The sequence below is a fragment of the Cryptomeria japonica genome, chromosome 1 (assembly GCF_030272615.1).
Source record: "Cryptomeria japonica chromosome 1, Sugi_1.0, whole genome shotgun sequence".
In the NCBI taxonomy this organism is placed as follows: domain Eukaryota; kingdom Viridiplantae; phylum Streptophyta; class Pinopsida; order Cupressales; family Cupressaceae; genus Cryptomeria; species Cryptomeria japonica.
Window position 1 is genome coordinate 382,928,524 of NC_081405.1, and position 13,257 is coordinate 382,941,780.

Sequence of the window (13,257 nt, forward strand, 5' to 3'; positions counted from 1 at the left end):
AGCAATTTAAAACAACAATACCATAACCCAAAATAATAATACTAAAATAGCAGTTAATCCAATTAAGCATAAACAATAATCACAGAATAAAAGCCATCCACACAACACCAAGATTTGTATGTGGAAAACCCGGTAAACGGAAAAACCACAGTGGGAAGCCTACCCACAGTCAGATAATTCTTCTACAGTAAGTATGTGAATTTATAATTAAGGGGCCTACACTTGTAGGAAGGCCAACATCCTAGAGCACACTTCTCATCATAAAAGGAGCCTCACTGACCACATACAAATCCAGACTATAATTCAAAGAATTGTTGAACTGCAAAAGATAACATCTCCTATGCCTGAGTACAAATTCAGTTAAGCTCAATACCAGAGGCCTAAATCCTCTTCCATAAACCCAATTTGATCTCGAATGATCTACCAACTCCTTTTCCTAAATGGTATTACATTATTCGCACATTACATTCCTTGAGCATGACCTCTTACATTAACATGATGATCTACAATGAGATCTTACATCTTATTTATACAAAACCTCGACCATAAACAATCAGGTTGACCACCAGACAATAAGACAATTACATAATTACAAACCATGTTGGCCTTAGATCAAAATAAATAATATCCACACATAAGATATTCTAGAAATACAATAATAGGTCCTATCCACACATTACATCAATGTTGGCCCATAACCTAGATCAACCGGGACCAAGTATAGGCCCACACACTTCAACAATGATCTCCAAATGCCAAGTCTTGAACATGATCATCAATAACATCCCGAATCTCCATCAGAAGATGCACCAACACCAATTATGCAATGCATCAAAGATCTCCACCAAATGCCTTACTGTTGAAACCCTCGTTGGAACTAGAAACCAATCTTCATAGCAAACAGGATAGCATCCAATCACCAGATCAAAACCACCTGACCAAATATGATTATAAGCATTGTGAACAAGTCAATTATATGACCAAATTATATTGGATTCAATTGGATCATGCTGGATCCAAGTTAACCATAAACCACTCAACCTACCGGGACCAAAAGGGTACCGATAAAGCATCCAAATGGATAGTGTTGACATCAATGACAAAACATCAATGTAACACATAATTAGTTCCACCAAATGGCCAACAATCTCCCCCTTTGACATTGATGGCAACACTAGATGTGAAAAACATCTAAGTAGCAAGAAATGCCAAACAAGTCTCCCCCTGTGGAAGAAAACCAACAATATCTCCCCCTCTTTGAATAATATCTCTATAAAGTTCTAAATTTCTTTTTCACATAACTATCTCTCCCCCTTTGACATCAATACCAGAAATCTGACAGAAATATCAAAGCAAAAACTTAAGACTCTGAATCTCAAATCTAACTACTCCCCCTAAGTAGTAGCATCCCACATTAGTGCCAGAATGAATAGTATCTTTGATAATGCATACTAGACTGATGCCAAACCACATCAATCAAGTCTTTACCAGAGGGGCGGAAGCCCCCAATCTATCTCTCAGGTACTCAAATCATTCCTTGGATAGAGGCTTAGTGAAAATATCTGCAATATGTTCTTTAGTGTTGACATAAACCAATTTAACTTCATTTGCTTCCACCTTCTCCTTCAAAAAGTTATACTTGATAGATATGTGCTTTGTCTTAGAATGAAATACTAGATTCTTTGATATATCAATAGCAACATAGTTATCACAATGAATAACTACCAGTGCATCACAATCCACCTTTATATCCTTCAACATTTGCTTCATCCATAAAAAATGTGTACAATTAGTAGCATCAACAACATACTCAGCTTCAGCAGTAGATAAAGAAGTACATGACTATTTCTTGCTGATCCATGTAACCAACTTCTTTCCAAGAAATAAAGCTCCACCGGAAGTACTTTTCCGATCATCAACATCTCCAGCCCAATCAACATTGGTATATGCACATAAAGTAAAGTTATCATCCTTAGGGTACCATAAGCCATATTCTGATGTACCTTGCAAGTATCTAAAAATCCTTTTCACCACCATCTCATGATTTTCTCTAGGATCACTTTGAAATCTTGAAACATACAAAAATCATTCATAATGTCAAGCCTAGTCTGAGTCAAATAAAGTAGACCTCAAATCATAGATTTGTATCTTGTAGGATTTATCAATGCAGAAACATCTTTCCTTGTCAATTTCTCACTTGTAACCATAGGTGTACTTACCGATTTAGAATCTCCCATACCAAATTTCTTTAAAAATTCCTTAGCATATTTAGTTTGACAAGTAAAAATACCTTTGTCAGTCTAAGTAATCTGCAAAGCTAAGAAAAATTTCATCTCACCAATCATAGACATCTTAAATTCTTTCTCCATGTTCTTAGAATATTTTATGCATAATTTATGTTCACCTCCAAAAATAATATCATCAACAAATACTTGAACAATCAGTATATAATAATCAGTGATTTTATAATATAAACTACTCTCAGCACTTCCCTTAGTAAAACCAAGCTTCAAAAGATATTTATCTAGCCTTGCATACCAAGCTCTAGGTGCTTGTTTCAATCCATATAAAACTTTCCTTAACCTACAAACCATATCAATACCATCTGATAGTGAAAAACCATCAGGTTGCTCAATATAAACTTCCTCATCAAGATCCCCATTCAAGAATGCACATTTAACATCCATCTAATAAACCTTGTAGTTTTTATAAGCAACATAGGCAAGAAATAATCTTACAACTTTAATCCTAGCTACCGGTGCAAAAGTTTCCCCATAATCAATTCCTTCCATCTGAGAATATCCTTTACAAACCAAACTAGCCTTGTTCCTTATAACTTGACCATCCTCATTCAATTTATTCCTAAAAACCCATTTAGTTCCAATAACATTTGTATTTTTAGGTTGGGGAACAAAAGTCCATGTGTTATTTTTCTCAATCTGATCTAAATATTCTTCCATAGCTTTTAACCAAAATTTATCTTTACATGCCTCAATTATTGATACTGGTTCAACATGTGAAATTAAACATACCTCATTAGTTACCAGTCTTCTTCTTATCATCACTCCATTATTTTTATGCCCAATGATTTGATCTTCAGAATGAGTCAATCTCACATACCTAAGAGTCTTCTGACTCTCTTGTCCTCTTCCCCATTCTTCAGTCACTATAGAATTCTTTGATGTTTCCAAAGTAACTGGTTCAACTCTCTATTCTAATAAAGGTGCTACTGGTTTAGATATAATCATTTCCACTACCGGTTCCTTTTCAGAAAATCTGATTTGACTTTTACTTAGCTCATCTACTTTGACATTAACACTCTCCACAATTCTTTGCAATCTCTTGTTATAACATCTATATGCTTTTCTTTTATTAGAATAACCAAGAAATATGCCTAAATCACTTCTAGGATCAAATTTCCCAATATATCATCTCTCCTAATATAACATTTACTACCAAAAATTCTGAAATACTTAACTGTAGGTGTATTGCCAAACCATAATTCATAAGGTGTCTTACCAGTTTCTCCTTTGATATGTAGTCTGTTGAATATATAAACTATTGTACTAATGCTTCTCTCCAGTAGATATGAGGTAGATTAGCTTCCATCAACATTGTTGTAGCAGCATCCAAGATAGTTCTGTTTTTCCTTTCCACAACTCCATTCTGCTGAGGTGTCTGGGTTGCAGAAAATTGTCTTCTTATACCATGCTTGTCACAAAAGTTATTAAACTCAATGGATGTGAATTCCCCACCATGATTTGATCTCAAACATTTAATCTTCAATTCTTTCTTAGTTTCCACTTTAGCCTTAAAGATTTTAAACTTTTCAAATGCTTCAGATTTTTCTCTCAAAAAAGTAACCCACATCATTCTAGAATAATCATCAATGATTAGCATGAAATATCTATGACCATGAAAACTTTTAACTCTAGTAGGGCCACACAAATCAATATGAATAAGATCAAGAACATCAATTAATTTATCTTGTATACTCCTAAAAGAGGTTCTGACATGTTTACCCATTTGACATTATTTACATACCAGATTATAGGGCTTCATAATCTTAGGTATATCTCTAATAGCCTTAGTCAAACTGATATTTACAATGAAATAAAAATTCACATGATACATCCTTTTATGCCATAACCAACTCTCATCAATCTGTGTAATCAAACATGCCTTCTCACCAAAGTTCAAATGAAATATGTTATCGTTTGTCCGTGTACCGGTTGCGATCTCCAAGCCAGATATGTTAATGATTTTGCATTTTCCATCCTTGAACTATAATTGAAATCCCTTATATACCAATTGTCCTACACTCAAAATATTATGCTTCAAACCTTCAACATAATAAACATTGTCAGGATTGTTCTTACCATCCAATGATATAGTGCCTTTTCCCTTGATCATACATGCCTTGTCATCTCCAAATCTAACTAGTCCACCATCAAATTCTTGCAAAGATAGAAACTTCCCTTTATCTCTAGTCATATGATGTGAACAACCACTATCAATTACCCATTCATCCTTATCCTCAATTTTGGAAGCAAGTGCCTTCTCCTCAAGTACATTCTCTTCTAGTGTCAGATCATATTCCTTGATAGCCAGGAACACCCATTCTTTCCCATTGTCAGATCCACTAGCAGAATCTTCTACCAGTTTATCATCTAAATCAGTAATGCCTTCCTCATCCACTATGTAGCATGATTTGTCTCTATTTTTCTTGAATCTATACTTGTTCTGATATCCAGGGTTAGGCTTAAATTATCTTTTAACTCTTTTTTCAAATCTTGAATTCCTTTCAGGACATCTAGATGCAAAATGACCAATCTTATTACATGCAAAACATTTAAAGGTGTTTTGCCTTCATACTTACTTCCTACCATTCCTTTCGGTACTCTTCTAGCAAATAGTGCTTCAAGTTGCTCAAACTCATCATCTTCTCTCTTCATATCTTCTAATTCTTTTGCATATAAATCTCTCCAGTCTTTCTTACCAGTTGTAGATGTAGATACATGAAAAGCAAGTTCAATCATCACAGCTCTAGAAGGTCCAAATTCCTCAAGCTCAAAAGAAGATAGTTTCCCAACCAAAGTATCTTTGTTGATAGATGTATTAGCCATTGTTATCAACTCATTGATAGTAGTAGCCTTCATTTTGTAAGCTGGTGGTAGGGCTCTCAGAACTTTAGAAACAATTACATCTTTGCTCAGAGTTCCACCACAACATTGAATTCCCATAACAATCTCATTCAACCTTTCCATGAATGCAGTAATCCTTTCTTCTTCTTCCATCTTCAGGTTTTCATATCTCACTCGGTAACCATCAGGTTTAGCAATCTTCACTATAGAGTCACGTTCCTTAAGAGTCAGTAACTTATCTTATATAGCCTTTCTAGATGATTTTTCTATTAATCCCATTATTTTTTTATTAGAAAGTGCACACAAGATGGCTTCTCTTTCTCTACAATCATTCTCAAGCTCCTTGTCCAGGTTTGTCAGAGGAGGATTGCCAAATCCCAAATTATAGGGTGTGACACCATTCTATGTGATCTCTCAAATTTCCTTGCCAAGACATCTTAGATGAGTCTCCATCTGAATATTCCATAATGTATAGTTTGTTTCTTCAAGCTTCGATATATCCCTTCGGAAGATAGCTCAAGAAGAACTGGATGAACTTGAACTATTAGTTGCCATACTATCTTCCTCAAGTGGTTAATCTTTCTACAGAGAGGACCAAAAGTCTGATACCAATTATTAGACAATTCAGATAACTGAAAGACAAATGAGAGGGGGCGGGGGTGAATCAGTTGTCACAAATTACTAGAAGAATTAGCAATTTAAAACAACAATACCAAAACCCAAAATAATAATACCAGGATAGTAGTTAATCCAATTAAGCATAAACAATAATCATAGAATAAAAGCCATCCACACAACACCAAGATTTGTACATGGAAAAATTAGTAGAGGCAAAAACCATGGTGGGAAGCCTACCCACAGTCAAATAATACTTTTGTAGTAAGTATGTGAATTTACAATGAAGGGGCCTGCACTTGTAGGAAGGCCAACAACCTAGAGCACACTGCTCATCACAAAAGGAGCCTCATTGACTACATAGAAATCTAGACTACAATCTGGAGAAGTGTTGAACTACAAAAGATAGCATCTCCTATGCCTGAGTATAGTTTCAGTTAAGCTCAATACCAGAGGACTAAATCCTCTTCCATAAACCCAACTTGATCTCTAATGATCCACCAACTCCTCTATCTGAATGATATTACATTCATTGACCATGACCTCTTACATTAACATTATGATCTATACTGAGATCTTTCATCTTATTTATACAAACCCTCAACCATAAATAATCAGGTTGGCCACCAAACAATAAACCAATTACATAATTACAAACCATGTCAGCCTTAGACCAAAATAAATAATATCCACACATATGATATCCCAAAAATACAAAAATAGCTCCCATTCACACGTTACATCAATGCTATTCCATAACCTTGATCAATTGGGACCAAGTATAGGTCCACACACTTCAGCAATTATCTCCAAATGCCAAGTCTTGAACATGATCATCAACAAAATCATGAAACTCCATCAGAAGCTACACCAACACCAATTATGCAATGCATCAAAGATCTCCACCAAACGCTCTGCTAGTGAAATCCTTGCCAGAACCAGAAACCAATCTTCATAGCAAGCAGGATAGCATCCAATCACCAGACCAAAACCAATTGACCAAATATGATTATAAGTATTGTGAAAAAGTTAATTCTATCACCAAATTATACTAGAGTCCATCGAATCATGCTGGATCCAAGTTAACTAGAAACCACTCAACCTACTAGGACCAGAAGGGTGTCAATAAAGCATCCAAATAGCTAGTGTTGACATCAATGACAAAACATCAATGCAACACATAATAGATTCCACCAAATGGCCAACAAATTCCCTCACATTTAGACATTGAACATCTATTGCAATCACCATGGGCTCTATCATCATGAAGTCTGGAGTATGAAGAATAATAACTTGACCAATTGAGTAGTATTTATGCTTGAAATAGGTCTTAAATAGGTCTACAAGGAATGTAGGTCCTTCCTCTACCTCTAGTGGTGTATCAGGTTTTAGCATGTGAAGTGGCAGCCTCCATCATGTGTAGGTGGTATCTAACCTATGATATTCTTTGCCCAAGTCTTCAAGAAAAATGGGGTGATCATAGATACCAATTAGATTAAACACCTCCGAAATTGCCTCTCTTGATACATTAAAACAAAGCTCACCCTCTTTGTTGCAAATTGCCCTCTTTTTTGGGTCATAGCGTTGTGCTAACAATTTCACTATATCTATATGGACATAGAAATTCGTAACAAGAAGTTTCCCTAGGTTTAACCTCCATGTATTGCATATTGGCTTAGGACTATTTCACCTATGGTAATGAAACATGGAGTTTGTGGCCTTTAATATTGGTAGTGTAAATGTCCCCCACATTGTTATAATTGTCCTCCAATTTACATTGTGTGTACTTCTTAGGTTTAGGGGTGGAGCTGAGCAATTGGTCTAACAAGTCCTGACTTAACTTCCTTTCTTCTACTTTAATTTTCTCTATTTCCATGGTTGTATCCTTTGTTTTCTATTTTTTGCCCTTAGTTTTACTCATTTCCCCTTTTTGTCTCTTTCTGGTAGTGCTTGAACTCTCTATTATATATGCAATAATGAATTCTTTTAGGAGAATATAGAAATGCTATTTTGAAAAACTTACTTGTTCATGTCGCTTCTTCTTTGCCTACTCCCGTTTCACCCTCAATGTCTGTCAACAATGTGCTCTGGTGTGAAATTAACTTGAATGTATCCACAAATAATTTCATTTGTGCAACATTGAATGTCCCAACCTATTAATAAATATGGTAGACTTTTCAAAATTTGAATTGCTTCATTGCCATGTGCTATCGACATAATTCACTTTTGTCGATGCCTCTAAACTTGGTGCCACTTCTACAGTTGTCACTGCAGATAAATATAGTAATGTTTTGATGTATGTTATAACTATTTTTTCTTCATGTCACTTCATCAAAGGTTATGTCAATGATCCATCACTATTTTGATTCTTATTTTTGGGTAAACTATACCGAACACCTTTCAGATAATGCCTATTGGCATTACTTTAACCATCGATGTCTCTAAAAACTGCATTTCTAACTTCATTAGTTACTTTGATGAAAACCTCGCATTTGATTCCACTTATTACCACAAGTTATCCTGATGAACTGATATTCTAGTTACAAATTTGGGATTGGGATAAATCTCTCGATATCATTTCATTCACTTGCCATCAGAGTGACTTCCATTGTTGGAACATTGTTAACTCATTATTCTGACTTCATTAGTTATAGCTATAAACTTGCATAATACTCATTGATAAGTTCTCTTTTATTTTCCTTTATCTAGATAACTTGTATTATCTGGGTAACATTTTAGACTTGTCTTGATCTTGTATATGATTCCGATGGAATGCATATATCGGAATAGTTTAGTCTATTGGGATTATAGAAATTTTGTTGTTCCGCCTTTGACAGTTACTCTAATAGACATCCTTGGTCCTTCGTTCGGTTGAGATATACCGATAGTAATATCGGGACAATTTATTCTATTGGTATCACACAAAATTGCTACTCCACCTTTGTTAGCTATCCTGATATGTAGTTTTGACCTTATGTTCGGTAATGTTATCCTGATATCAGTGTACAATTGTGATTTATTAGATCGGGTTAGTTATCCTGACAAGTATATGAAATGTTACTCAATAGAGTTTATTTCAATGATTTTTTCTCGGGTCTGCTAGGCATTTCTAATATGGGATCAAGACATAATGAAGGTGGTGTGTGGACTCTATGCTAGGTAAAATAAAACTTTTGTACCTTCAATCATTTATGATTTCAATTACAAAAGCTTGGTGATGACTAACAAGCCAGAGGAATTAGGCACTATTTTGTGTATGAAATTTTGAAGTTACAACATAATGAATAGTTTTTGGTGGCCCCACCTCATATCCCTTTGGTGTAGGAGCACCCCTCCAAGCTCTTCCTCTTTCTTTTTTTTTTTGGTGTTATGCTTCTTTTGAAGCCATTGTATATAAAATAAAGAGTCATGTGCTCATCGGTCCTAGTTAGGGTCCTAGTTGAGGTCTTAGGGTCATGAGTCAAAAATTAAGATTTTCTTGAAAATAGGGGTATGTGTGTACTTGAGGTGTTTAGGAGTCACTCATAGCATGGTGAAGTCCTTAGGTTGGCCTAATGTGGGTCTAGGAGTCAAGAAAAGCAATATTGGGAAAGTTGGTCAAAAGTTGCATGACAACTTTTAAAAGTTGTCAAGCAACTTTTCCACCATGAGGCCAAAATTATTAGTTTGGTGTGGAAAACCCTAATAAGGGAACATAGACAAAGGAGAGGGTAGTATAAGTATTTCCAAACCCTAAGTTAATGGGTTGGATGTCAGACATTGTACGACCCAAGTAAGAAAAGCTTGACTGTGACTGTTTGTTGGTTGCCAATTAGTTTGAATGAAGCAACCGAGCAGGTTAATGGATTTATTTGTGTGTAAAACTATGTGGAGTGTCTTCTATTGTGTAAATAATTTCATTCTGAGCAATTATATTAGGTTTTTATTTGCAGGTTGTGTGTGTTTGTAAATATTTTGAAAACTGTCTTTTCACTGTCTAGTTTAGGACTGGTTTGTGCAAATGGAATCATAACTCCATTCCCCATTGTGGAATCACCATGAAACCATGGGGAATGAGAGTAGAGACCTTGTATGATAGTTATATGAAATAAAGGCCCTTGAAAATGCAAGGAAGCCATTTGAAGACCCATTCCTAAGCGAGACTGGATAGTGCCTGGTTAGGAATGGTTGTTGGTGCAGAGGTCTTGGAGAGCAAGGTTGGTAAGAGGAGAGTGCACCCTTTGGAGGAGGTGTAAAGGAGTGTGTGAAGCACCATTGGTGTGAAGGAGGAGCCTCCAACAATCCAAACAAGGTGGCTAAAACACAAAACATCCACTATGACCCAGGCAGACCATAAAAAACCTCACAAAACCCCAAAATTCGCCCTAGGCACTGTACGACCACTTGGAGGCCCAAAACTAGAGAAATCCTTGAGCCCTTTCCAAATGAATGGTATTCCATTTTGGGAGTTTGGGTAGTTTTTGCATCATTTGTGAGAGGAAGCCCTAAAGGACCGAGTAGGAGGCCTAATTGGTCATAATCCTTATAGCCCTATTTTGTAGGTAAAACACAAAATAGTGAAATTGGTAAGGGGTTGAAGGCTTGAAACCTCTTGGGGGTACATGAATGGGTGGAAAGACCATGAATTAGACCTGATATAACCTTTCTAAGACCTTGGAAGGAATAAGCCTAGCCCTTATTAGCCATAGTAAGGGGTTTTGAGTCTCATGAGTAGGTGAGACCATAGGAGAAGCATTGCAACTCATTGGTGGGTGAAATTTGGCAAGGTTAGGGGACTCCTTAAGAAAAGGAAGTCCAAGAGACCCTAGGGTGTTTGGAGAACACCAGGTGATCCAAGGAAAGGATCCAAGAGCATAGAGTAGGCTAGTCTATCCCAGACACCATCCCATCACCCTTGAGAAGAGACTTGGGATGAGCTTGGGAAAACTATTGTGATAGTAAGCTTAACTCCCTTAATTTCTCATAGGTTGAGACAACTCCACATGTCTATCAGGGTGTGGCTTGGACCCTTATTTGTGAGGATGGCATGTGATGACACTCTTTCCCTACCTGTGTCAATGATCCTTATGCCTTGATTGTTGGTTTGCCTCTAGGATTTTATTGATTTATGATTAGCCTTTTGATGTGATTTGGTTTATTGCTATTTGTCTTTTCATCTTTTGTGGATGTCATGTTGAGTTCTTTGGTTGTTAGGTGTTAGCCTAGGTCCAGAGTATTAGTTGGAACCTTGTGTCATCTCCTAGCATGGGGGGTGGTTCCTCATTGGTTCCACATGGTCGGGTGGTTTGATGCCTTCTTCCATTGGGATGTTCTTTGTTGGTTTCTGGTGTGCATGGATGTGGATTTATATATTCTCTTCATGTGGATGGATATCTTTGGAGTATAAACTATGTAGTGAGATTGGAATCATGTATTTGTATCATGAGGAAAAATGTAATTGTAAAAGATTATACATGTCTAGTACCTTGTAAACATACGTATTAGGACTTGTAGTAGGATTAATTCATGATAGTTGTAATTGGATATTCATTGTGTGTGTAATTATAGATTTGAATGTAATTTAATGATTAAGTAATATGGTTGGAATTTCTTATGTATATCTATGGTTAGTAGTGGGAATTATAAGTGATTCATGTATGTTTATGAGTAGCTTATAGATTCTATGGTTAATTATAATGGAATGAACTAGCTTGCATTAGGAGATATTATATGTGTAAACAAGAAGAGTTAATGGTAATATGTAGGATTTGCATTGATAGTTAATGATAATCATGATAAGATAGATAGTAATTAATTGGGAAATGAATGTAATTGTTGTAATGAATGTGAATGGTATCAAGGTATATGGATGTGTTTATGTGTTATTTTTATTAAGTAATGGTGTTGAGATACCCTAGGGAAATGATAGTAGTGTAATGTTATTCTGCTTGCATATTATGTTGTTAAGAATATGATTATGTTTAAGTTGTTTATGCAATTGATGTCATGTTACGATTAATGTATATGAGTAATAGTAGATTAATATGTTGCATTAGTAGATTTTTAAATTTTTTTTATCTCTATTTGTTAGTTAGATTAGTTATTTTCTCTGGGGTATTTTAGCAGGCATTACATCTTGTATCAGAGCCTGTGTTCATACACTAGGTAGTCTAGTTTCATAAAAGCCCTTTGTGCATGTTAGCACTTTATCTTGGGATGGCCCAACAATTTATCCTTGTTTGTTATTTTCTTGCATTAGATGCCCTATCTTTTAGCCTATAGATTATTTTGTGTCTTGGTTAGACAAGATGCCTTCTATAGGTAGAGTTCATGGTTGTGGTGGTTGTATGGGTACTCGACATAATCCTCATCCAGAGGTTTCTAAAGATTCATGTCATGAGGATAAATAGTAGGATCAGCAGGTTGGTAATATAATTCTATAGTTGGTTAATGTGCTTCAGGAGCTTCTTGGTCTCATAGGACTGAGATAGGAGGATAATCAACAGGAGGAGTCTCACAATTCTACTTGTCAGGAGAGATCGATTACGCTCACCTTGTAGGAGAGAAGATTCTATTTTGGATCAGGATACAGTGGTAGCTAGTCATATAAGAGATCTTTGACATCTCGTCCCCCTACTTTCATCCCCCTACTTTTGATGGTTTTAACAATGAAATGGAGGTAGAGACTTCACTTCTAGATATGGGTAGGTGTTTTGCTATGCATTCGTATAGCAGTAACACTAAGGCTAGGTGTGTGATCATGCATATTTATGACTTTGCATCTACATGGTAGTGTATGGAGTAGAAGAAGTTGCATTTGGACATTGCGATGATTTCTTGAGAGTTGTTCGTTAAGTGGTTTCGTGCCCGATTCTTGTCAGATCATTGGAGGCAAAGAAAGTAGATGAGTTTCATGATTTGAGGTAGCAGAACATGACAATTGAGAAATACAAGCGTAAGTTCTTTGAACTCAAGCAGTACGCTGAGATAGAAGATGATGAACCCATGTTGATTCAACATTTTGTCAGGCGTCTTAGTGAATGTATCAATGGAGGGATTGACTTCTTGAGCCTAAGACTATGGAGGTAGCTGTAGAGAAGGCATAGTTGGTGGTAGAGAATCTGACTCTAGCTTTGGGAGGTGTGTCAAGTATGTAGATGGTTAGTGCTCTAGCCCTAAGAGCAATTGCGAGAGGTGCACAATCATAGTCTTCAGGTGTTTTTAGGATCCATCCTTCTTATTTTCAAAATAGTCAACGGTTCTAGAAGAAGTTTTCACAGGCTCAAAACTTTGTTCAAGGTGCTAGGTCACAACAGGATAAAGATTGTGGTAGGTAGTATGATAGGCGATCTATTCATTCTCAGCCAGCACAAAGTTACCAGTAGAGGTAGTGTTCAGCAACCCAATTTACCTCTAGTGAGCAGAGGATTTGTTAGGAGAGATTGCTTCTCTTGTGGGCAGCCAAGCCATATTGTTGCTCAGTGTCCTTAGAGGACTACATAGATGTCAGGATAGAGAC